Raw genomic sequence first — 27,568 nt, forward strand, 5'->3', positions numbered from 1 at the left:
TGTAGAATGAACTGTGCAACCATATCTCAACTTTGATTTTAACCTTTTCAGTTAGTGTGGTTACGGAAGTATTCCCAGGTGTAGAATAAATGGAGAAAAATCACTATCTGTCGCTATAATCCAAAATAAACTTGTGACTGTTTTTATTCAACTCAGATTTTACACTAACGAAACTTTGTAGGTTTGGCTTATTATTTCAGTGTAACATAGGTAATTTTAATGTTTTTAACATTTTGTAACTTCAAGCTTCTTCGCACAACATTTTAATAAATTTCTGACAAAGTTCAATTCAGAAAAAACAGTGCTCTGTTTAATATCAGCCATGTCCATTCATATCTACATTCACTATTTATTTCATTCTTTAGAATTTTACATATTTCGGACATGGAATGCGTATCAAATAAAATAAGTAAAGGTTTCGTAAAATATAACAGCTAGTGTCTAATTATTACTATATATAGTGGAAATCTGGATAGAATTGTAAACTGTTGCAGCTTCCTTTTTGTAATATTAGTACACTGTAAAGCAATAATAATTTGCGGTTTCAGTTAATACGATTAAATTATACCAGTTACGTGAATGCCATCATTTTATACAAGTTATTGATTTTCATAAATGGATTTAAATTATGAGAACTAACTGCACCGTCCTCGCACTTAGATAATCTTTATTGAAGCCAGGGAATGCTATGTACACCTGAATTACGTTAAGCTAACGCAATTTACAATAATTCTTTTAGAAATGTTATGAACAAGTAATCAGGATACCTAAAGCTATTACACCCAGATCGATAGATTTAATATTTTACTCCATATTATTTTTCGTAGACAATCTTGTAAAATTGCATTTACGGTGTAATCTATCAGTATTATCGAAAACACTCGAGAGAATAAGCTTCTATAGTTTATGTAGGCGCATCTTCCGTGCCCCGGAAGCCCTTCTAAATCAATTCACCGAAAGCTCTCAACAAATAATCCAAGTCGTCGTAATTTAGACAGCAAAATTATTTACAATTCTGGGCAAATTTGTGGCAAAATGGAGAGGATCTTAAATCGTCGATCTCTTGACCTGGCACAGTTAGGGCAACGCGTATTGATCAGATTCCAGGTTATAACAGTCAATTGCAGGCTGATCAAACTGAAATTGGAACATTTTAGCCAACTCAATCAAATACGACCTGATACAGCCAAATGAGTGATTATGGATTGCGATGTTATAACCTGCTATTTTTAATATGAATGAACTTTCCATATGTGTAAATATTTCAAAAATATTGCTTCAATTAATCATGACATGGAACCTGAATTTTTTTTTACTTTATTGCAAATAAACCTAAATTTTCAGTGGGCGACTTAATCCTTTTGGAATTTAATCGTTATTTCTACAAAAATTTGTATAGTTACAATTTATTTAATATTTCAAATTTAACAGAATTTTGCTATTCTATTTTATTTTCCTTGGTACAGTAAACCGCATATTCTGTGTTTTTATCATTATATTTGTTTATTGTGTGTTTGTTCGTTTTCAAAACTTGGTGTGTCAGTCATAATACAAGGATAACTAAAATACCTAAAAGAGAACAAAAATTGCATCGAATTTTTTGCGACGTTTATAAATAAGTCTTATTACCAGTTACTAACAAATCGAAACATTTATTTATATACTTTTCAAACTTTCCACTACTGATAAATATCTAAAACTGCATGACTACTTCATTGTGTTTTCATATTAAACAGTCAAAATTTAAAACGGGCCTACAAAATAATTATTTCTTGATATTTTAAAACATTTCCGCATACATCTTTTTGTCAACAAAGTTCTAAAGATTTATAAACAATTTTCTGGTGGGAAGAGGGAAGGGGGAAGGTCAAAGAGCTCACACTCCAGCTAGGAAAAGATGAAAGAAGGAGAGCAAGAAATTAATTAGGTATCTGGGAGTCATATTTGGAAGAAATATGAGCTTTAAAACCTATATAAATTAAGTAATAAAAAATCGGTCTAAAGTTATTATAACTAAACTTATAAGTTAAATAAAAGATAGGTGTGGACTGTTAAACTACAAAAAGCATGCTATGCGTATATTTCGAGAGAGTTTTTCCATAACAAAATTTTGTGATGACGTAATGAATATTTTAGCAAGGGCACGTATATCAATTAGAATAATTGCAGTGCAATACTAATAAAACAGTATTGCATACTCCAGTCTTCAGGAATATGGGATGCGGCATTCTTCATTTTATCAATAAAACAGACTACCTTTTGAGTCATCCTGTGCAAGTATTTCTAAAAAATGTGAATACATTGATAAACCACAAGTACAGACTGATAATATTTTGAATACTTTAGATAAGATTTGTGTCAAATTTTGAGATGACGTCATCAATTGTTTGGAGCAAATAAACGTATAAATTTTAAGTAATGATTTACTATGCTTACGATAACTTTAAAACGTGTACAAGCTTTTGCAGTTTCAAAGTTAAATTGCGAGATGTAAAGAGTTTTGATTTTTTTTTCTAAAAATTTGCATGTCTAGAGTGAAAACTCAACACGTGTTGGAGTTGATAATTTTATAAAATTTAAATAAGATTTCCTATTATAAATTTTGTAGATGACTCATCCCATTGGTGGTGGAGCCGATTGTATAAATTTTGGCTAGCGTTTTACCATCTACACAATAATCCTAACATACGTATAAAATTTGATAACAATGGGTCCAGTAGTTTCGGAGATTATCCGTCGAACAACAGACGGACCACATCATTGGATGCCACATAAATTAGCATAGGCTCTATGAAAACCCGGACGGAAAGAAGGAGATAAGTGCAAAACATTATACAGATGGCAGGACGATGAATGTCTAATGCTTCTGCCAAATCAAAGGCTAGATTTTGAAATTCTTTTTGTATTAAGGACATCAATTTTTGATTAAAATTGTTTGTACGCCAATATTATTTCTAGATAAACGGCAGTACTGCATTCTTTAAAATTGATAAAACGGGTGAAGCCGGTGTGAAGTACAAGGATGAGATTCATTGTGGAGCGTTGTAAGCGGAAGCTGTTGAGAAATTACGTCGTTGGATTCTAGATAGTTTGTTAGCCGGTTTGTAAGAATTTTCTCGAAGATTTTTCTTGTGATCTTTAAGAGAAAGATGGGGTAATAAAGATCAGAGTCATGGGTATCTTTGCCTTGTTTCGAAATCATTATGGTGAGAGTTTATGTCCAAGAAGTCAGAAACTATGAAGCTTTAAGATACATGTTAAATATTGTGCCCGGGGCTTGAATGGTTGTTTGGTTAAGTTTTTGATATGTGATTCGATTTCTTGGAGGGAGATTTCATCAGTCGTCATCGTATGTATTTTCACGAGAGTCATTAACATAAAGACGTTTTTTGGGTTTGGAATGTCTGAAATTTAAAAAAGGTTTCGACGTTTTGCGCTCTTTTGTAAGGGACATCTTCAGGAAGTGAAAGACGACAGAACGAGAAGTTCAGTGAAGAGAGACAACCCTTTAGGTCTAACTTTCGGTTTTGTTCTCTCGCCCTGCACTTCTTGAAGATGCTCATTATGAGAGTGGATGAAACGTCGAAACCCTTTTTAAATTTCACACATTTCAAACCCGAAAAACGTGTTTATATCAAGTTCTGTTGAAATAACCTCCAACCAATTTTTTTGTGAGGGAGGAATTCGAAGAAGTATTTGGTCGCAAATGCTATCAGAACTTTAGCATGGATTGCAGAGATTCTTGGTTCTGTGGATTTCGACCCATCCTCGAGGAAGTCTTCGGTGTTCGCAAATTGAGGCCAAATATCAAAAGGGTGGCAATGGTTTAGGGGTCATCGGAGATGACACGAATTAGGACGGTTGTTGTTTGTTTGTTTTTTGTGGATTTTTAAGTTCAGCAGAGGCCTGATTGAAGATGCTCCTTTTTTGGATGATTTTGTATACCTACAGAATAAGGAATGCCATTCTGACAACTCATAGCATTAATTCTCAAAGATAATTTAAAGATTTACTCCAAATTTTCTGTAAAGAATCTACAAGAAGTAATAAGCAAAATATCGTCAAAAAGTCTGCCCTCTGTCTATAAATTAGTTTCCTTGACGTCACAGATCTATTCACTAACATTCCAGCAGATAAAGTGACGAACATAATAGAAGACCTCATCTTTTATGAACGAAATCTTGAGATTCTTAAACATTTGTCTATCTCAAAATTATTTTCGGTTCAATGCTAAATTCTTCCGACAAAGAGGTAGGTATGTAGATGATATCTTAATGTGTTTAGTAGCACAAGTAGATAACTGGATATGTTACATCATTACATTAATTCATTGCATAATAAAATCAAATTCACCTTAAAATCAGTTACCAGAGAACCTACTAAGAATGTAATATATTTCATAAACCAGCGTACACGAATACTGCTATTCATAAAAATTCATTACACCCACGACATCATAAATTTGCTGCTTATCAATCGATGTTACATAGATCGTTAACAGTATCCTTATAAGCGACTAATTTTCATGACGAACGTAATAGAATAAAAATAATTGGCAATAATAATGTTTTTTTGACGAGATTATATAACTTACCAACTTCAGCACTAGTGTTCCCAACAGTGAAAGAAACGATTCAGTATAATACTAGAACTTATTATGGTAAACGGTCAGTAAAAATTTCCGAACAATTGCAAAATACAGGCTAGAATAGCTTTTTTAAATAATAATTATCTGCATAAATTAATAAACATTGCAAAGACAACTGACCTAAAATTTTGAATTCAAGAGTCTACATGTTACGTAAGTTGCGATGATTGTCCCATGGTATACATACAACACAAACCAGGAGAAAATTCGAAGAAAGAATAAAAGAACATAAAGCATCTTATCCTAAAATAATAAATCGAATTCTACATACGCGAATCACTTAATCGAAGAAAACCATAATGTTAACAGCAACTTTAGAATTTTACAGGTAGAGATAGAGGCTTAAAACTAAATTGTCTAGAAAGTTGGGAAATTAATAGTTACAATTGTTTGAGTAGGTTAATGAATGACCAAAAGGAGTCAAACAAATCTTCTTTGCTAAATTGGAAGTTGTAAAATCCTTTCTAAATTTCAGGTATGTAAATGAAAATTCTATGTTGTAAAACCAGTTATTCTTTTGCCTGAAGACAGTTCTGTGTACCGAAACACGTGTATGTCAATGTCCTACAAATAAATATTAGAAACTTTCAAGTTTTTCATTTCTAATAATATTTATTTGGTCCTCACTTGTAAACATCAATTTAACAAGTCACTGTATTCAACCTGAAAATGTCACTTAACTGCGAGTAAAATTTTTACAGCCCTGTTCGTGCTCATACAGCCATGTATTTTAAACTATTATAAGTTGAAATGACAGCCAAAGTTGATTCAGGCAAATTTTCACTCACAATTGCTGCTTCCTCAGTAATATAGCTTGCGCCACACTCATTTCAATACATCGAAAACGATAAATCGAAAAATCTAAATAACAGAACTAGACAACACAATAAGTGCTATGATAAGTGCCATGCTGACGTGCGTTTCCAAAGCAATACGTCTAAAGCTCATACGATGTTTCTTCAAATATTGGACCTTCTAGAGTTTTTAATAGTTTATAATAGTTATTTACAAGTGAGAAACAAATAAAATATTGAACAATACACGCAAGGTAACGAGTTTTTACTGGCTCCAGTAAAAACCCTTTTACCATGCTAATAATGTTAAATACTATAAGATGGAGCTTAACCAAGTAAACACCTCATCAATACAAACATTGATGATATGACCTGTAGAGAAGTAACTATAAATTTTATTACTCTGAGGTCATTTCTCGTCAGTCACAAAGAAAGCTAGAAAAACTCCATAAAGTACATTTAAAAGAGTAAATCATAACGTGAAACGTGCTTAAAGAGTTGCAATATGTATTCAGCTGTCGACGTCATGTTAAGTTACCGACATTAACAGACGATCTGAAAATGAATTTGCTCAACGTAAAGTAAGTACATGGAGCTTTAACGACACTTTCCTCAAGGGTAGCTTCTACAACGTAATTAGTCCATCAGACAGTACATTTGAAACACAGCGTGGTACTAAATAATTGAGTTTTGTAGTTTTATTTAAAAGTATATCGGACGAGTTTTGTATAGAATACCGCTGGGAAATTTAGCATGGTATAGCTATACACTAATATCACCCTTCAACGGAATTGAGGCACGATATAGTTAAATAATTCGCGCATATTCCAGTCAAATTTTAATATCGAAATGAATGTTCACAACATATAACTGTGTTTATTCCTAAAAATGCTTAAGTAATATAGTTAAGTTTTCTTAACACTACCATTTCAATGGATGTCTAATTTCATACCTTTCGCAAGTCGTGGAATATGAAAATGCCCCTTTCTAAAAGCAAATTTTTAGAGAGATCATTTCTGTAACCTGCAAACCGATGGCTTGACAATTTTAGATGTACTTTCAAATAATATATTAAATTATTTTTGGTAACTTTTATCAGATGGAGTGTTCCGTTTCGTCATCGTGACATTTCTTCCGCAATGCAGTGCAAAAGCTACTGTTTTCATTCTTACTTTATCTCGTACATTAGTAATTTAAAATTTCACGAATTCGTTTAACATTAAGAAACTTTGAAGGTAGTGGTGAACAGCAACACAGTTATACTGAGATAAAGTAGGATTTAAAGCAACCAAATTCTACGTCGAGTCTTTTATAATTCCTGATGCATCCATAAAATAAAATAGCATTGCGCCGTGGAAATCCCTACGTATAATTGATCTTATAAAATTTTCCGGCGTCTTTTATTAATTGTGTCAACGTATAGAGCGAAAATCTTACATCTGGTAACACTGATCAAATCGACGAGCTCCAGGTGAAATGGAGCAATATCATCTGGAACGCTTAAAACTAAAAGCTCCGATTTGTAATGGCTTCATTATACTGGCCGTCAGATTGATTTATCTCATACGTTATCAAAGATTTTTCATATATTTACAGCAAGTTGGATGCTACGCCAGCAATATATGTATAATAAATGGCTGAAGGTAAGTGCAATTCATCATTATTCGGGTCAGAGCTGTATTAAAATCCCACGTTCAATTTAACGTTAAATAAAGGAGAAGTGATATTAATTGTGAATCCTGGAGGTGGATTTGCTTGCTGCGACATTGGGGAGATTAAAACGTGTCGCCAGTTCCAAGTAATTCGTAAATATTATCGAATATACATTGCAAATGAATAATGGGTCGTGATCGATTCTTGGAGTTCTCCTCCCTTTGCATGTTTTCACCCTGACACATGATTAGTGAATGTGGCTAACAGGATTGATCGCGACCATTCGCCGACACTTTAATAACACCTCTAGGCTCATCCATTTATTAACTGTGTAATAAATATTTTCAATGGGCTGTACAGATTTCACTAACACGGCACCTTCAGCTTTAATTACTTTCATTCACACTAGTGCCAAAACTGAATTAACTTTAAGTGATGAATCGCGTGAGCAATCTTCCCTTAAACGAATAAACACACCTCTATGAGCATTTCTACACAAAGATCTTACCTTAGCACATACCGATTAAGGCGTGGTCGGAATATCACTTTAATGCACCGTAGGATCAACCCTTTCAATGTGTAAATAGTCATATAATTTTAGTATTTAGTTACCTAGACATGTGAGCACAGATGCTTAATAATTTATGCTTACTTCTATAAGAGTTAATAATGCAGATGTTGCGGTCAGCTTGTTAAACTCACAAGTTTATTTAAAGAAAACATTTAAAATTTTAAATTAAATTAAAGTCAATCTGGCGTTACTTTAAAATATCTCTTTTTAACGAGGGTTCACATTTTTGGATCAGTGAAAAGAATTAAGGATTCTTTTGAAAGAACCGTAGTTCTTCTTTAGTATCGTTATCGGATGTAAGTATTCTTCATCAAGTTGATTATCAATTATCATACATACCTTGGAAAGAGTATGGACGTACATAATACAATACAGGTCTCCCAGATATATCTTGAAAACGGATAGAGATATTGAAATTCTGTGAACGCAATAGCCTTTGTTTGCCATTAGTGAACTCATGTTAATTAATAATGGAGGAGATAATCAAAAGTTCAAAAAAGCTTTAAATAAAAAAATCATAGGTGTATCATTGGAAATATGTGAGTACCTACAGTCGTAATCGAAACTGCAGTGGGAAAAACACCAAGGTTTCCCGGACGTTCAAGACCACAAAAATACTTACGGAAAAAGATACACCTGGGGAATATTAGAAGGTCTATTAAAGATATAAATTTCATGCGTCGCGAAATATAATTGTCAAAATAAACGACAATGGAAACATTGGTGTGCGCATTTATTCGTTATTTTATTTTAGCAGTTGTGTATAATTCATATGCTAACAATAAACATGAAATGAAAAAGAGCCGGGGAAACAAGATTCACATGATCTTGTTGAGACTGAAGAGACCGCTAACACTGCTTCTTTGCCGTTTTCGCCGGGAAATCTAGGAAAAGGCAGGAATGATTCACAATTTATTTAAAAGTCGATGCGAGAGGAAAAACGTCGACAGTGCTAATGAAAAACTTTATGTTGGCGTATTTTGTGGAAATATAAATGTTTTACAGTCTTCGTCATCCTTATGGTGCGAATCGCTTGTATTGAAGACGACTAAACATTTGAATACTAACGTAGACATTTCAAAATATGAAGAACAATAATTGTGAAGACATGAAGCGCGGTGTTTTTCCTTTGAAAAGTCAGAATGGAGTGAAATCGACCTATTATGGTCTAAAGAATTATTCACTAGACAAAATTAAATTAAACTACATCTTTTCAACACTTTGCAACTTTTTTTATAATCAGTTAAGTAATTGGCGGAAGGGAAATGATCTGGAAGAATTGTTACGTTATAAATTATACGTATTACTAACACTTATTTATTCTTTTTGTTTGTTTGGAGTTGTTTATTCCAGCCGGTATCAGTTGCCACAATACCATTTCTTATTCAGTAGGTAATACAAGACCTTATTCTTGATTTGTATAACTGTTGAAATTCCCACAGTTACTGAGTCGCCAGCTTTGATTATACGTTTTTCCATATTATTCAAACAATTGGTGAAAGATTTTTTCGACAGAACTCATCCCTGAAGTACAGTCTAGCAAATCCCGTTTCGTTCAAAAATTATAAAATTTGATTTTGAGAATCTTGTTTTTTGATAAGTTTTACAGGGTGAAAACTAATGCTTTTATAGAGTAAAATAACACCCCCACAAAATCGACACAAACAGCAGACACAGACGAAAGACAGATAGACAGATGGAAATGGTAAAACTGTTTTTTCATACTCTAGGGGTTATGAAACATTTAGAAAATATGAAAGCAGCCGGTCACCCGATGGAAGCTATTAACAAAACTTCCTTAGTTTATTCTCGGGAAGTAAAAGACCACGTCAGTCATGGTATAAAACAAACAAACAAGTACAATGAAATATACCCAGCATTTTCGAAAAATTATAAAATAAAAAATATTATTGATTTTGCGAATTTTATTTTTTTTTATGAGAACCGCTATAAGTTGATATAAACACATGTACGTAATGTTAAAATAAATGTAAAGAAGCATGTTACGCGTACGTTTCGAATGAGTTTTTACTTTGCAAAATTTTGTGAAGATATCAAAATTTTTGCAAAGACACGTATATCAATTTGGATTAGTACAGTGTAATATTAATAATAACTGGTTAGTATTTCCAAATTTTCTGGAAAATGGACTAAGCCGTTCCTGATTTAATCAATAAAATATATTGACTCATTCATTAATTTGTTTGAGCCACCTGTATAAGCAAATCTATAATATATAAAGCAATCATAAATCACAAGTGAAGACTCATCATATTTTGCACATTTTAGATACGATTTATTCGCTAAAATTTTGAGGTGACGGCATCAATTTTTTGGAGGGGATAAGCAAATATGTATATTTTGATTAAAAATTTACCGTGGTTATTGTTCGGTCCAGGCAGGTAGACCGAAGGAGAAGGGGTGCAGCAGACTCCACCCTCTAACCCACCACCACCACTTGTAAATATGTAAATTTAAATAGTGTAGATTCGAATAAACCGTCAAGTGAAAAGGTCGTGTCTCACTGAAACTATATTTATAGTTTCAACAACATCATTTTGGTCATCCATTGTGACCACTTCATCATTTTGGTCATCCATTGTGACCAACATTTGTGGTCACCCATTTGTGATCGCTGGTCCTTCGAGCAAATACAAAAACCTTCCGTTAGGTCACCCACTTATGACCTAACATTTGGTACTTCGAGCCGGATCGTCACAATTTCCGTCAGGTCACCCATTTATGACCTAACATTTGGTCCTTCGAGCCGGATCGTCACAATTTCCGTCAGGTCACCCAATTATGACCTAACATTTGGTCCTTCGAGCCGGATCGTCATCCAGTGTTACGTAATCGAAGTGTCGAAGTAAAGTGGCTCAGCATCAAGTCAGACAAGTGTGGTCTGAGCTGTATTCCGCGGACAACGAGATCCAGGACACACACAAGCGAGGGTACAAGGACGTAAAGGTAGGAATCTATATCTATCAACTTTGTACTGCATTTCCTCATACGCAATAAAAAACATGACTAACGAAACAAACGACGCGTTAAAAACATTAGTAACTAAACGGGGAATAATCAAGGGTTCGGTTACTAGAATTAAAACATTCGTGGATAAATTTAGAGCAGGCGATGATATCTATCAATTAAAAACTAGGCTACCGAATCTCCAAAATGCCTTCAAGGAATTTGATGCCATACAGCGGGATATCGAATTATTAAAGTGCGATACCGAGGAACAAACATGCGAGCGCGATGAATTCGAAAATCGGTATTATGATTTAGAAGCAAGGATCCTAAAGTTAATCGAGTCACGTGTTACAGAACCTATTCCTTCAACGTCTAGTACTAATAACGACAATAATCAGGCGCGTTTAAATCCAGTTAGACTGCCGTCGTTAGAATTACCCATATTTTCGGGATCATATTTAGAGTGGACAGCATTTTCAGACATTTTCAAATCATTAATCCATGACAGTAGATTATATAGTGATGTTGAAAAGCTGCATTATTTGAAATCGTGCCTAAAGGGCGACGCACATAAAACAATCGAGGCCATAAAAGTATCAGAGGCAAATTACAAATCAGCATGGGACCTGTTAGAAAAAAGGTTCAACAATAAGCGTTTGATTGTCCAAGAGCATGTTTTGGCAATCATTAATTCTCCAAATTTAGTTAAAAATTCAGCCGTGGCCATGCGTAAATTATTGGACGACATATTGACAAATATTGCGGAATTAAAAAATGTAGGTATACAAGTTCAACAATGGGACGCGCTAATTGTACCACTTATCACATTAAAATTTGATTTTGTTACAAAGAGGGATTGGGAGTGTACATTGGATACCAATGTTCCAACATTAGAGGAATTAATTACATTTTTGACAAAGAAAACCACATTATTAGAATCGTTAACTGCTGGAAAATCTCAGTCTCATGCAAAACATTCAGTGCATTCAAATTTAAAGAATAATTTCAGATCGTCTAATCATTTTAATAAAGCACCTGTTACGTGTAATGCTACCTTCATTAAGGAAGGACATCAAATTGAATGTTTTTTATGTAAACAAGAACATGCGTTATATCAGTGTCTCGAGTTTTTGAAATTACCAATAACAGATCGCTGGAATCAAGTCAAAAGGTTTAAGTTATGTACAAACTGTTTTAAGCGTAATCATCAAACTGATAAATGCAGAGGTAGGACTTGCAAATATTGTAATAAAAAACACAATTCTTTATTGCATACGGAAAGTCAAAGTACCGATCCCGAACCCAATCAATCTGTCATTGTCTCACACGTAAAAAACGATGAATCTTCAATGGTTTTATTGACTACAGTGCAGGTTTTAATTCAAAATCATTTTAATGAGTGGATCGTATGTAGGGCGCTATTAGACATGGGGTCGCAGTCCAACTTTATTACGGAACAATTATGTAATAAATTAGGATTGTCTCCCAAGCATCTCCATGGTGAGATAATAGGAATCAATGGCACGAGTGTACAATCACAAAAATTGGTGCAAATCAAGGTAAAATCAAGGTACAATAATCACAATTTTAACGTAAAATGTTTGGTCTTAAATCACATAACACAAAATTTACCGGCAATATCCATTGACAAAAACTCTTTAGAATTACCATCTGGGATCCAACTTGCGGATGACAACTTTCACAAAAGCGGTCCAATAGATATTTTATTGGGGGCTGAGCTGTTCTGGAAATCCATTAGAACAGGTCAGTTCAAAATAAGTAATAATTCGGTACACCTGCAAGAATCTGTATTTGGGTACCTTCTGGGCGGAAGTATTTTAAATAAGCATAAAAACATCACTAAACCAGTGTGCAATTTAACCCTAATTAGTTTAAGTAAGCAGGTAGAGACATGTTGGGGTATCGAACAACGGCCAACTACAGATAAAGTTTGTCGAACTCCAGAGGAAATACTATGCGAGGAAAAATTTCTAAAGAGTCATAAACGAAACCCGGCTGGGCGGTTTCCGGTGTCTTTGCCATTTAAGACTAATCCCACAATTTTGGGAAAATCCAAAGACAGGGCCATAAAACGATTTATGGCTGTAGAAAACAAATTTAAACGAGATGCGTCTTTAAAATCCAGTTATCATCAATTTTTACACAAATACAATGAAGTTAATCATATGCAATTGGTGGCAAACCCATTGGAAGATGAATACACACGATCCACTAATGCAATTGTTAAATTATTACAAGGGGTAGAATTTGCCGATGAAATTAAAAACCTCAGCGTTAATAAATCAATTAACAACAACAGCAAACTAAGGAGACTCAATCCTGTTATTGACACGAATGGTATCATACGCGTAGGAGGGCGTTTACGTAATGCTAACTTAAGTTACGATCAAAAACACCCTATGGTATTACCGAAACCTCACATAACAAATCTCATTATTAAGGAAATACATGTCGCTCAATTACATGCTGGTCCAACAGCGACCCTTTCATCGGTACGCCTTAGGTTCTGGCCATTAGCAGGTAGAAACCAGGTAAGACAAGTAATACATAAATGTTTTAATTGCGCTCGGGTAAAACCTATAGAATTTAATCCGATAATGGGAGAACTACCATCAGTTCGGGTAGTTCCAGATCGACCGTTCGGTAACACGGGAATCGATTTTGCAGCACCTATGCTTATTAAAGATGGTAAAACACGTAATAAGCGAACAGTTAAGGCATATGTAGCACTTTTTATCTGCTTGTCAACAAAAGCTATTCATTTGGAATTAGTCGGCGATCTAACGGCATCAGCTTTCTTGAGTGCGTTGAAGAGATTCATTGCTCGACGAGGTATTGTTAAAAATATTTATTCGGATAATGCGACTAATTTTGTAGGAGCCAGGAATGAACTGAAAGATATTTTTAAACATACTAATTTTGCACTAATTGAACAGCATCTTAGCCAAAGGGAGATCAATTGGCATTTTATACCGGCCAGGGCTCCGCATTTTGGCGGTATTTGGGAAGCGGGGATAAAATCCGTGAAGTACCACTTGAAACGCGTAGTAGGGGAGACTAGGTTAACGTACGAGGAAATGTATACTTTGTTGACGGGTATAGAGGCTTGCTTGAATTCGCGGCCTTTGTGTCCTCTAAGCGAAGACCCTAACGACGAAGAGGTGCTAACCCCGGGTCACTTTTTAATTGGAGCACCGTTAACTGCAATTCCTGAACCAGAAGTTACACACCTACGCGTAAATCGCCTGTCACGGTGGCAACACACCGAACAGATTCGACAACATTTCTGGAACCGGTGGTCGCGCGATTATTTACACCATTTGCAGCAGCGGACCAAGTGGCAGCTACAGGGAACAACGGCAGCAAGACCAGGGATGCTAGTGGTTCTCAAGGAGCCAACTCCACCCTTGACCTGGCGGCGCGGCCGCATCGTGGAGCTACACCCAGGGGCTGACGGACACATCAGAGTGGTATCCGTACGAACTGGAGATGCGATTGTGAGGCGAGCGTTACGAACATTATGCTTGTTGCCGTCCGAGTGATCAAACGTTTAACATTAGAGACACTTTCACGGTTGTTTTTTATCTTGTTCCATTCATTTTAATTTCATTTCAAGATTAACATTTATTATAATTAGCATGTTATTAAGCTAGGAAATTAATTACATATTCACATGTTCATACAGTAATTAATTTAAGTAGATTGATCCTGCGGTTCAATGCGGGCCGGGATGTTCGGTCCAGGCAGGTAGACCGAAGGAGAAGGGGTGCAGCAGACTCCACCCTCTAACCCACCACCACCACTTGTAAATATGTAAATTTAAATAGTGTAGATTCGAATAAACCGTCAAGTGAAAAGGTCGTGTCTCACTGAAACTATATTTATAGTTTCAACAACATCATTTTGGTCATCCATTGTGACCACTTCATCATTTTGGTCATCCATTGTGACCAACATTTGTGGTCACCCATTTGTGATCGCTGGTCCTTCGAGCAAATACAAAAACCTTCCGTTAGGTCACCCACTTATGACCTAACATTTGGTACTTCGAGCCGGATCGTCACAATTTCCGTCAGGTCACCCATTTATGACCTAACAGTTATGATAACTTTAAAACATCTTCAAAGCTTCGAAGCATTCGGTTTTGCAAATTCAAAATTGAATTACAAAATGTATAATTTTGATTTTTTTCTAAAAATCCCGACGTTTCGAGTAAAAACTCAACACAAATTCATACTACACGTGTACAGCCCCGTAGCTAGAAAACTTATTCAGGGGGGGCTGGATGTAAATATGTGTATATATATTTTAATAATACACTGAGATAACTACTTTACTTTTTTTCAGTTTTTACATTTGAAAGAGCATTGAAATAATTGTAAACGTCGATTTTTTACACTGTTAAATTTTCATAAAAACCTGTTGAAGTCCAAAGAATTGGTACGGTACTTCTCAAAATCCAGAAAAACCAAGCATCATTGGATGCACCGGGCGATCTATTCTGGTTAAAACAGAGAATGTAGATTCACAAACACCTGTACTACATCCAAAAATTGGTGCAGTGGCCAGTAACACTAGGTAACAACCAATTTGTTTGAGTTTATTACTTCCCGAGCGTAAGCAAAGGAAGTATTGTAATCGAGTCCGTCGGCCGACTCTCTACTTTTACGTTTTCTCGATCTTTCATGACCCCTAGAAGACGAAGAAATAGGTCTCCCATTTCCGTCTGTCTGTCCGTCTGTCCGTCTGTCCGTCTGTCCGTCTGTCCGTCTGCCGTCCCGGATTTTTATTAGACAGATAATCTCCGAAAGTACTCGACCGATTGTTGTGAAATTTTGTACTTATATTAAGAATATCATGTAGATGGTAAAACGCTAACCAAAATTTGTCTAATCATCCCCACCACTAATGCGATGACGTCACTTCAAAATTGTACATAGTAAATGGGTTTTCAATTGTATAAAATAACATAGTCCTACACATGTAGTTTAAAACTCCGATCGACTTTTCACCCGAAACGTCCAGATTTTTGGAAAAAAAATCAAAATTATAAAACAACATTTTGAAATTTAATTTTTAATCTGCTAACCAGAATGCTTTGAAATGTTGCAGATGTTTTAAGGCTATAAAGAGCATCATAAATCTTTAGTCAAAAAATATTTGCTTATCCCCTCCAAAAACTTGATGACGTCAGCTCAAAAGTTTGTGGAATAAATCATATCTAAAATGTACAAAATATGATGAGTCTGTACTTGTGATCTATCACTCCATTCATATTTTTTGGATTTGCATATACAGGATGACTCAAAAAATAATGAATGCGTAAATTTATTTTACTGATTTACTCAGAAACTACAAAACCGAATGCTTTGAAATCTTGCAGATGTTTTAAGGTTATAATGAGTATAATAAATGTTTAGTCAAAATATATTTGCTTATCCCCTCCAAAAAATTGATGACGTCAGCTCGAAAGTTTGCCGAATAAATCCTATCTAAACTGTAAAAATATGACGAGTCTGTACTTGTAATTTATCAATCCATTCATATTTTTTGGATTTGCATATACAGGGTGACTCAAAAAAATTAATGAATGCGTAAATATATTTTATTGATTTAATCAGGAACTACAAAACCGAATGCTCTGAAATCTTGCAGATGTTTTAAGGTCATAAGGAGCATAATAAATGTTTAGTCAAAATATATTTGCTTATCCCCTCCAAAAACTTGATGACGTCAGCTCGAAAGTTTGCCGAATAAATCATATCTAAAATGTACAAAATATGATGAGTCTGTACTTGTCATTTATCACTCCATTCATATTTTTTGGATTTGCATATACAGAGTGACTCAAAAAAATTAATGAATGCGTAAATATATTTTATTGATTTAATCAGGAACTACAAAACGGAATGCTCTGACATCTTGCAGATGTTTTAAGGTCATAAGGAGCATAATAAATGTTTAGTCAAAATATATTTGCTTATCCCCTCCAAAAACTTGATGACGTCAGCTCGAAAATTTGCCGAATAAATCATATCCAAAATGTACAAAATATGATCAGTCTGTACTTGTGATCTATCACTCCATTCATATTTTTTGGATTTGCATATACAGGGTGATTCAAAAAAATAAATGAAAGCGTAAATTTATTTTACTGACTTACTCAGGAACTACAAAACCGAATGCTTCGAAATCTTGAAGATATTTTAAAATTATCATAGGCATGGTAAATTTTTGATCAAAATGTATTTGGTCGTCCCCCCTAAAAAATTTATGACGTCACCACAAAATTTTGCTGAATAAATCCTATCTAAAATGTACAAAATATGGTGAGTCTCTTCTTGTGATTTATCATTTCATTCAAATTTTTTCGATTTGCATATACAGGGTGACTCAAAAAAATTAATGAATGCGTAAATTTATTTTATTGATTTAATCGGGAACTACAAAACCGAATGCTTTGAAATCTTGCAGATGTTTTAAGGTTATAAAGAGCATAATCAATTTTTAGTCAAAATATATTTGGTTATCTTCTACAAAAAACTGATGACGTCAGCTCAAAAGTTTGCCGAATAAATCGTATCTAAAATGTACAAAATATGATGAGTCTGTACTTGTGATTTATTATTCCATTCATATTTTTGGATTTGCATATGCAGGGTGACTCAAAAAAATTAATGAATGCGTGAATTTATTTTATCGATTTAATCAGGAATTACAAAACCGAATGCTTTGAAATCTTGGGAATATTTTAAAGTTATAAGCATGGTAAACTTTTGTTCAAAATGTATTTGTTCATCCCTCCTAAAAAAATTGATCACGTCACCCTTAAATTTTGCTGAATAAATCCTATCTAAAATGCAAAAAATCTGATGAGTTTGTACTTGTGATTTATCATTCCATTCATATTTTTTAGACTTTTTTAAGATGTGGTTCAAAAAAATTAATGAAGTCAATTTATTTTATTGATTAAATTAAAGGCAACACTTATTATTAGTATTACACCCCAACCAACCCAATTTGGTAGACACAAAATTTGTTAAAGGAAAAACTCGGTTGAAACATAAGGGTAGCACGCTTATTTACATCGACTTTAACATTACAGACCTGCATTTGTTTTATGCGCTCACTTGGTTCCGCGAATGTGGAATAGACATGTTTATAATCAACCAATTGTGAATTTCACCGTCAAGAATTAAAATAAAACCCAATGTCTTATATAATAAGCAGAAGTCGAAGCAATAAAACCGATGGTCGTTTTGTTTACAGTTTCTCTGTTTGACTCTCAGGTATGCTGTTACGCTTGTCATCTTAAATTAAGAATGTTTATACATAAACGATTTTCAGTTGCCCCTCATATTACTAGACAGCGGATTTCTGTCGGGCTACGTCACGATTATAGGGGGGGACGTGCTGGATCGCCGGGTGATAGATAATCACTGAATTTAATCGGTACTAATTCCATAAATATAATTAACGATTTATTAATCAAACGGCTAAGTAAATGAGAACGAGAATTAACAGCAGAGTGCAACGAAACAGCGTTATTCTAATCTCAAATAAACGAAGTGCAGTCCGCAACCGCAATGAATTCGCATCCCGTACGAGCCGTACCGAGTTTGGCCTTGCCTAGCCCGACAGAAATCCGCTCTCTAGATATTACACACCGGCGCCGTATACGTGAGTAAATTGTTTCGTTATTTTATTGATTATAAGAAATCAATATTCAAAACGACCCAATTCATTTTCCCGAAAATTTGGGAATACAATAATTTTATTCTTAGTATTACACTACATCTATCCCAACTGATATACGTGTCCTTGCAAAAATGTTGATGACGTCATCACAATTTTTTTTTAAATTCCCACTACAAAAATGTAATGAGAAAAAAAAAACACAATAGGCATGCAGTCGTTAAGTTTCCGACAGCGAGGGAAGTACTGTCTAAACTCTTTAGACCAATTTTTTTTTTGTATGTTTAGTAGTAGGCTATGGAATAAAATGTGACATGTCAGTTCGTTTTTTTATATGGTCAACATCAACGTTAAGGTGATATTTCCAAATAACATACCCTACAAGAAAATAAATGGCGCGCGTGTGGGGCTAGCAAATATGCTTCGGCAAACGGCATTATATTGAAATTTTATAACTAATTTGAAATTTATAATGTGTAAGTCTTCCAGGGGGGGCAACCACAACTGCTAGGGGGGGCTGAGCCCCATCTTGCCCCCCCCCCCGTAGCTACGGGGCTGCACGTGTAGGACTATGTATCGAGAATTATTACTGTAATTCACACTTAAAAGACGTTAAAACAATAAAAACGGCGAATTTAAACGACAGGTTATAACTGTCATAATGAGGCATAATTTCAGCGAAGCGGGATTTTTGAAATCCATGGCCAACTACGTCCTTAGAATCATTTAGAGTAAAGCCTGTATATGCATGGCTCTACATATTTCGTTTATACTGGCCAGGTATCTAATGTTTCTGCTACTGACTTACAGCTCAGAATGCTAAGCTAGGTAAACGAAAAATATTTTTCTTAGCAGACAAATGTAATCCTTCCGGAATAATTAAATTCAGTTATATTTTTATTCTCTGCTGTGAATCTTCCATTCAAACAATAAATTCTGGTGCTATTGCTTTTTATAATCTTTCTATATAAATGTTTCAAAAGTAAAGAATTCACGATCCAAAAATTTTTCACTACAAAGAAATCCAATCATTTGTCGACCAGGTACACAAACCCAAGTAAATGTTTCAAACATTTTGGCCTAGCCATCATGAGAAATAATTCTACCTTATTTTCAACGTTTTGTAGCGAGCTTACATAATTGTTGTAGTTTTTTTTATCAACGTAATTAAGAGCTTCTTCAATGTGTTGCTCTTTTCACATTTTGTTTTTGTTCATCTATGAAAACAAAATCTTTGTAGTATGTACTTATAAGTTTTACACAAATTATATTTTTCTTGACTGATAATAATGATAACCGTGAAGAAACTGTAAAATTCTCAGCGAGCAGTACTAAGCTTAAAACGAACTCTGCATCTTTAGTTCGCATTGTTAAAACCGATCATCTGTTTTCTGCTATTTGCTATTTCACTCGTTATATATCACCTTCGCAGATTCGTAATTTAACACTGTTTCCAAATAACATTTAACTACGTAAGTATTATTCAGAGGTAAGATTAGTTTCTAGTGTCGAGTTGAGGAAACATAATACGTAGGTATGCATCTGATTATTATTATCCGCTGATGTCATTTTAAAACAATTGGCAAAAGCATTTCCGTCACCTTTAGCAATTTTGCTCTAATGTGAAAGAGATTATGCACTAAGTACGAATTCAACAATTACGATAAACACAAAAAATGTCCATCACCCAAAAAAAATGGAATTTATTGGAGTAAAATGTATTCTCCCACAGTTTTCATCCATTCTTTGAACAGAAGATAAAGTAAATAATTTAAGTTTAAATGTTACATGTAGGTACTTCGTGCATAAAAGATCATAAATTTTACCCTTCGATAGCCCAGAAACACGGATTTATAAATTTTGTTCATAACCCTCTATTATAAATTTCCTATTTCTTCGGCAAATTATGTCATACACGTTTTCTTTATGAGCTTATCACTGGCCGTAGTTTCATTTTTGAAACATTATCAATCTGAACAATACTTACATTTAGAAAACTTCAAAATAATGGCTTCTCTAATAAATGCTGCCTTATTTCGTTAAGTAACATCTACTCCCGATTCCGCTTAATTTAAATAATATTCATGGTAAGGGCAAACAGCTATTTTAAATGTTTAACGTGAAATTTCTCTCACAGTATTACAAAATTAAACATTTTCTGTGGCGTATGCCTGTATACCTATAAATTAATTTACACTGTTCAAAAAGATTGCTTTAAAACGCAACAAAGAAGTTTCAAAAAATACTGTCACTGCTCGATACCACAGAAGTATATGCTTTTGTCGAAAACTAGTGTTCTTCCAAGAATCATTGATATTTTATTTAACGTATTAATTTCAGGTTTAAATCTTAATTACGCAACTACTCGAGGTAGGAGATTAGAGGAAACCAAATGTTTACTCGAAGGTTTTACACTCATTTTACGGGATCGTGAGCTTATATCAAATTTAACGTGGTTTTCTTCAATTTGCTCATGTAAATTCAGAAATTATTAATAACATAAAATTTCCTGCTTGTGTACTTTCTTTATATATTGCAAGTAACCCTACATATTATTTATGCAATTTCCAAATTAAAACAACAATCAATCAGTGTTTTAATTCCGATGCGTTTCGATTTATAATCCCTGCATTTTACTTGAATTCTGTCCATATTATCTAAGAAATTAAGGATTTCATGGTCTCTAAAACCTTGGTACTTGTAGTATACGGTGGTTCCAAAATTGTAATGTAAAATAAAAACTAATGAAATCTGTATAAACCAACGAAACTCGAAACTTTCACTATCAGGTTCAATTGCTTGGAAAACTGAACGCAAAAATGTGTCCCTTTTCTTTATCATCATTCATCATAGTAGTCAGTACCATGAATTTTGAAATATGGGCAAATTAAAATTAGAAGAATAATTTTGGCATTTGACCAAAACTCTTACTACACTTGTTTCAGCTCATTTCTGTATTAGAAGGCGTATTAGGCTTTTACTCGCCTAAGCTTAATTAAGCTTGCAGTAAACCTCAACTCCCTACAAACTTTTGTTGTTTCCATATTATGCCTTCAGACCTTCTCCGATATAGGTATATCGCATAGCAACTGATCTTATTTCAGATTCAAACAAATTTAAGTTTCTGACTTGTCACATGTGTGTATACCTACACAAATTTGAAAAACAAGCATGTAGGTATAGTTTCACCAGTTTTAATTCGGTTTTATGATAGTACCCGATTTTGTAAAAGTTAACTTCCTTAACAATAGATTACTACTGCCGCTGATGGGACAGTTCTAATTTATAACAGTTAAATCCTTATTTATAACTTATAAATAAGGATCTAACCGTTATATTTAACTGTTATACACTATAATGGTAACGGTAACTGTCCCATCACCGGCAGTAGTAATCTATCGTTAAGAAAGTTAACTTCTTTTAATCATCATAAAACCGAAGTAGAACTGGGGAAAATTGTTACAACTGTCAACTATATTTCTGCAAATATTTGTACCTATAAGAGAATTTGAAAAGTACAACTAGAAAGATCTAATTATACAAAGTTTACATACTTTGGTACAATCTAGTAAAATCAATTAAAATCAAAGCGGAAAAGTCAGGCAACGTCGGTAATTAAAATCGGAGTGGGTAAAACTCAACAAATTATTTCTCAGTAATAAAAATTTAAACTATTAACTACACTACAAAAATGTAACAACAAATAATTTCAAATCTACTTGATTCATACTCATTAATCGACTCGGCTGGACAAGACTAGACTCTAGTTCTCTCATTGACTCAACTCCTTGTTCCCGGTGGTGGTCGCAATTTAAATAGTCATGCGTTTTTCTGGATGGTTCGTGATAGTCGCTTCGAGGTTGTTTCTGGAGCCAGCCATCCAGACTTTCGGCAACCGTTTCTAGGCTTTTCTTTATGCGAACGCCGCCGTCACCGATGATGATTCACCCATCACCGCCGTGCATACTAGAAAACGCATAGGCTTCATACCGGGGCGGCGTATGGGTTTATTTCGTAACAATATCATGAAAATTTTCAATAATTTCTGACATGATGGCAGTTTTTGGACCACGGTACGCCTTCAACGGATGTTTCCCGCTCTTGAACTTGTTAACCCAAAGATGAATTACTTCATAAGGAGAATACAGATCGCCCAATGTAAGGAAAATCCTTTGATGGATTTCTTTCGCTGTTTTCTCTTCCAAAAAGAAGAGCTAAATCACACTACGAACTACAATTTTCTCCACTTTTAAAAATTACTCGACACACTACTGTTTAATTAATTGAACAATATTACTGACATACTGTCCCTTTATCATAAAAATGTGATCTATCAGAAACCTGCTGGAAGTCTACATATGCAGTGATTGCTATTTTTGTTTTCATCCTTCAAAATGAAGCGAACTAAGTTGTTATCAAACCATCCTTGTCAGAACCTCCCCATTAAATCAGCTTTCAAACAAAATACCTTACTGAAATCGGTTCATCCGTTTGGGAGCTACGGTGCCATAAATAAACAGACAAAGCAGTCAAAGTTATAACATTCTTCTTTTTACGTCGGGGTTTTTTTGAGTGGTTCAATAAGTTGATAGCGACGAATTTCGAAAAGGTCGACCACTCACTGTAATGACTACTGATACAAATGTAGCTGTCGTTTAAAACGTGGTAATGAATGGTAGGCACTGTATAATGTACACATTCTGAGATTTAAACATTTTTAGACATCTTTAAGCATCATCGTTCGGGAGTGCGATTTTCAAAACCAGACGCTGCCGTTAAGTAACCATAAAAGCTAATTAACTGAGTAATCGAAACCGTCGCGGATCTCTCGTTTCAACGATTGGTATGAACAACTGTATTAAATGTAAAGCAGAATACCATACGATTGAAAAAAGTCCTGTACTACCTATCATGAAATTTAGCTTTAAAATAATTATGTTGGCATTAAGTTGTGTGACACTTTATTTGATAGTTATTTGTGTATAAAAATAAAAATATTGTATAGTCAGGATCACGAAGCAATGCGTACACGTCACGGACTCTGTATGACGTCATGCGTCTACCACGTTTATTATACAAATGAATCGGTTTGAAAACTGTCAACAAACATGTCGGCTTGTTATTGTTTTGGTTTGTTCTATTTATGATTATAGCATGAGAAGACCGTTAGTGTGAAGCAACAGTTTAGAAATAAGCTACACTTGCAGTGTTTCAGCATACAAGGGCATGCTGCAGGCTGCATAGACGCTATGAATTACAAACTCAGGCACAGGAAAGATCACGACTGTAACCCCTTTCACGTGTTCCTAGTCACTGAAGCCTGCCACTCACGTTCCAACGCCGCGGTACAATTGTGTAGGATATGACAAAATTGAAGTGTTTTCGAACATCTGTGTATGCGATCAAGCAAATCGGTTGGATGTGGCCGGTTGGTGAACAAGTCTGTCTGCAGCAGTACAATCGTGTTGTATTGGTTGGAAACTTAATCGTGTGGGGACAGTGTATGTTATACAAACCGTGAAAGCAGGTATAAAAGTCCATTTTCTTCGGACATGTTGCCACCACGATCGCAAATTTTTAACTGCAAGGTCGTAACGTGTGTGTACTGCTGCTTTTCAGCAAAATTGTACAGCAGTTGTATCCAATACAATCGTACCCCGGCGTTGGAACGTGAATGACTGGCTTTAAGAACGTTCATTTTTGCATTGACTGCTGGTAAAAACTGCTGACAATTGGGTGTTAAACACATACTTGGAGGGTGGTACAAGGCTTCATACTGTACTTAAAGCTACCAACGAGAATGTTAACATACGTCTCAAACAGACAGCATTGAACAGTTGTGACAGGCTTCAAGTTAGAGAAATATGCTTACCGTCTTCAATGCCACAATAGGCACGTCACATCTACAGAATAAGTTACTTTATTGACATGGAATAGATACAAAAGTAAAGTATAAACAATAATAAGTATGCATGTTGCACAACGTCGTCGTCTGACCAGTGATTTGTATATTTGGCCAGTGAAGTGATAGTATGATTATAAAAGACATCAGCAGAACATGCCGCTAGTACAATCAATTAGGATGGTAATGGAAAATAACCTACATGTTACAGTGGCTGAATGCCCTCTGCAGTATTAGAATCTTCACTGTCATAATCACTAAAACTATAATGTGAATCTTCGTTAATGTCGATTATAAACGGCGCAATCTCTTCACGGTCAAATACTAATTCCCGTTCCCACCACTCCCGTATTATTTTATTCATATGGTCAACAGTATTTTTCCACATTGTGGGCGTGACATGTGCTAACGCTTCTTTCCACATTTCCACGGAATTTTTTGACCATAACCATCACGCCCAATGTGTTTGGAATAAAAATTTGTAGTAATTCCCCAAGTATTTTCTATAGGGTTAAACACACAATGATATGGCGGCAATCGCAATACTCTATGGCCATTCTGTTGGCCCAATTCACGGCAACATACGTTTTTGGAGGTTTATTTCTGAAAAACATGATATTTTAAATGAAACGATAGAGAATAGTATATGCATTACTGTGCAACCAAATGAAGAAGTTCCGTTTTTAACAGCTGTGAATCTGAACTTATGTCATGTTGTTAAAGCCATTCACGAATTTCTGCTTTTTTCCATGAACCACTGGGACATTTGTTTGCAAAGGTACTGTGGTAGCTTGCATTGTCTATAATAATCTGTGATGGTTCTTCAAGGTTCATGAGCAATTGAAACCACTTGAGAAAATTCTGTTGATTCATTTCGCCATGATAGTCTGGATTTTTGGTATTAGAAGAAAATACTAGCGCTGCTTCATCAATAAATCCATTGCTTGTACCTGCATGTAATACAATATACCTAAAATATAGTGAGAAGAATAAATAACTAACGTGAAACTGACACATTACTAAATTTTCCCTTCTATTTTGAACATCCTGATACTTATGACACTATCGTCTTGCAATGACCTAACTACCGAACCATTTTCAAATATCCATGTTTCATCAAGATATACACATGGCAAAGAATTTGGGTTCTGCTGATTGTGCATGTATTCACGTAAGAATTTGGTTCTTGCATGAACAACATGTTGTAATTCCATAAGACGCTTCCGTACACTGGTTGGCGAATAACGAAACCCAATTGAGAATGTAAAATTTTTCCTAACGAGCTCACAGAACCCTCAAATATATGTTTCTCCTTCAAGCAATCAATTAATGGCGATCGTGTAACATGTATTTCTGTAAAATAGTCGTTAGTATCTATAAGGCGTGCGCATCAAATTCATACTTTCTTCGACCATTCCATATAAGCATTCTCGAATAGCACACTGCTCCGAAGTGCTAATATCACACACTTGCTTTGTTCGGGGGTCTCTATTTCTTGGGAGAATGTACACCTTCTCCGGTTTTTATTTGTTGTACCACGGAGTTCACTGTTCGCACACATACACCCAGAGTAGCAGCAACCCTCTGTACAATGTGACTGCATTAGTAATTGTAATAAAATACACCTACTTACGTCTTGAACAGCTGTTAGTGGTAAAAGAGGTTCCCCGCTATCGCGTTCTTTAGCAAAATAGTCCACTAAATTATCGTCCATTTGCTTTACATCTTTGTGCAAGGGCTTCGGCATGGTGGAATGTTTACGCTCAAGCAAGCGACACGTACCACGGTACAGGACAGTTAACTTGGAGTTCTATAAAGAACTGTTATAGTTCTGAAAAGAACTGATACGATTACACGAGCAGAAAAGTAGAAAAACGCGAAAAATCAAACAATAACACAACATAACCAAAGTTGACACCAATGACACTTGTGAAATCGATAAAACTTTAGCATATGTTTCGCTATCAGTCGTACCAATATAATTTCCCCCAAATTGATCGATTTTGATCCGTATTGCCACGTATTGCGGCGCGTATTTTTGATTTAGTGTTGGTAACGGATCTACGTCATCCATGACGTGTACGCATTGCTTCGTGATCCTGAGTATATTCCCAAAATTTTCTGGAAAAATCGAGTGAGGTGTTCCTGATTTAATCAATAAAATAAATTGACTCATTCATTACTTTTTTTGAGCCACCTGTTTAAGCAAATCTAAAAAATAAAAGTGTATAGACTCATCATATTTTAAAAAGAATTTATTTGACAAAATTTTGAGATGACGTCATCGGTTTTTTAGGGCACGATAAGCTGTAAAATATGGACTTTTCGGGTGAGAACTCAACACAGATTCATAAACTACACGTGCAGGACTTGTTATTTTACACAATTTAAAACCCAATTACTATGTAGAATTTTGATGCGACGTCATCATGGGGATGATTAGACAAAGTTTGCCATCTACATAATTTGATACACTCGGTCTAATAGTTTCGGAGATTATCTGCCTAACAAAAATCGTCACGGACGGCGGACAGGCAGGTAGATAAACAGACAGGCAGAGACGAAAACGGGAGACTCGATTACAATGCTTCCGTAGCTTACGCTCAGGAAGTAAAGATTTGCTCTGATTTCATGCTAGTATAGTCAGTGTTAAAAAACATAAATTCCCCTATGTATTATTTATCACATAAAATTCACATTTTAAGTTAGATTTATTGTTAAATCTAAAAACAATATTTCGTAGAACTGTGTAGCACCTGTTGCAAGTGGAATATTTGTTGTCACGATTCTGTAAAGATAAAACGAGTACGTGAAAAAATATGTTGTAGGTATTTCGTCTGAAATGGTCTTGAATCGATATCAGCGGTTCGACACTAAGAGGACAACCAATATGTTAGGACGTGGCTTCCGACAAGTGGATGTAGTTGAGCGTTTAAATTTTAATCAGTCTTGTCTCACAACACTAGACTTGTCAGAGGTTCATATATCCAGAAGTAAAGTAGAAGGACCAGGTGAAAGGGAATTACGACAACAAAAGAATATCGTTTGTTAGCCGGAGGTCAGAGAAACCTTAATCCAACAAACCCAACACGATACAGTAATTTGTTTCGTTGCTGTGCTAAATGTAGCCCACTCGCTTATAGCAACAAATATCGATCGAAAGAATTCAAAATTCCCTTTTTTCTTGAACCAAAACGTCGTTTCATATTTTGCTTCTGCTGCACGTCCCGAATTAGTGCAGTTGTTGCCGGTTAAGATTCCGCTGAGTCAATTTCGTCTACCTCTCCTTCCTGATTTGAATATTTTTCGTATTT

General features: G+C 34.9%; 1 long non-coding RNA gene across 2 annotated transcripts; it reads right to left on the reverse strand.

The window, feature by feature from the left end:
- Window positions 1–24,256: 24,256 nt before the first annotated feature.
- LOC135126683 (uncharacterized) lies at window positions 24,257–26,356 on the reverse strand. Of its 2 annotated transcripts, XR_010280120.1 has the most exons (5): window positions 26,229–26,356; window positions 25,888–26,085; window positions 25,657–25,838; window positions 24,910–25,607; window positions 24,257–24,857 (listed from the first exon to the last, which is right to left on the reverse strand). It is a non-coding gene; the product is annotated as an uncharacterized LOC135126683 (long non-coding RNA). The 2 variants fall into 2 exon arrangements; XR_010280119.1 differs by having other exon boundaries at window positions 25,888–26,356.
- Window positions 26,357–27,568: the final 1,212 nt, after the last annotated feature.

Source organism: Zophobas morio, unplaced genomic scaffold (assembly GCF_036711695.1).
Source record: "Zophobas morio isolate AGI-343-1 ecotype UQ-CSIRO unplaced genomic scaffold, CSIRO_AGI_Zmor_V1 ptg000011l, whole genome shotgun sequence".
Classification (NCBI taxonomy): Eukaryota; Metazoa; Arthropoda; class Insecta; order Coleoptera; family Tenebrionidae; genus Zophobas; species Zophobas morio.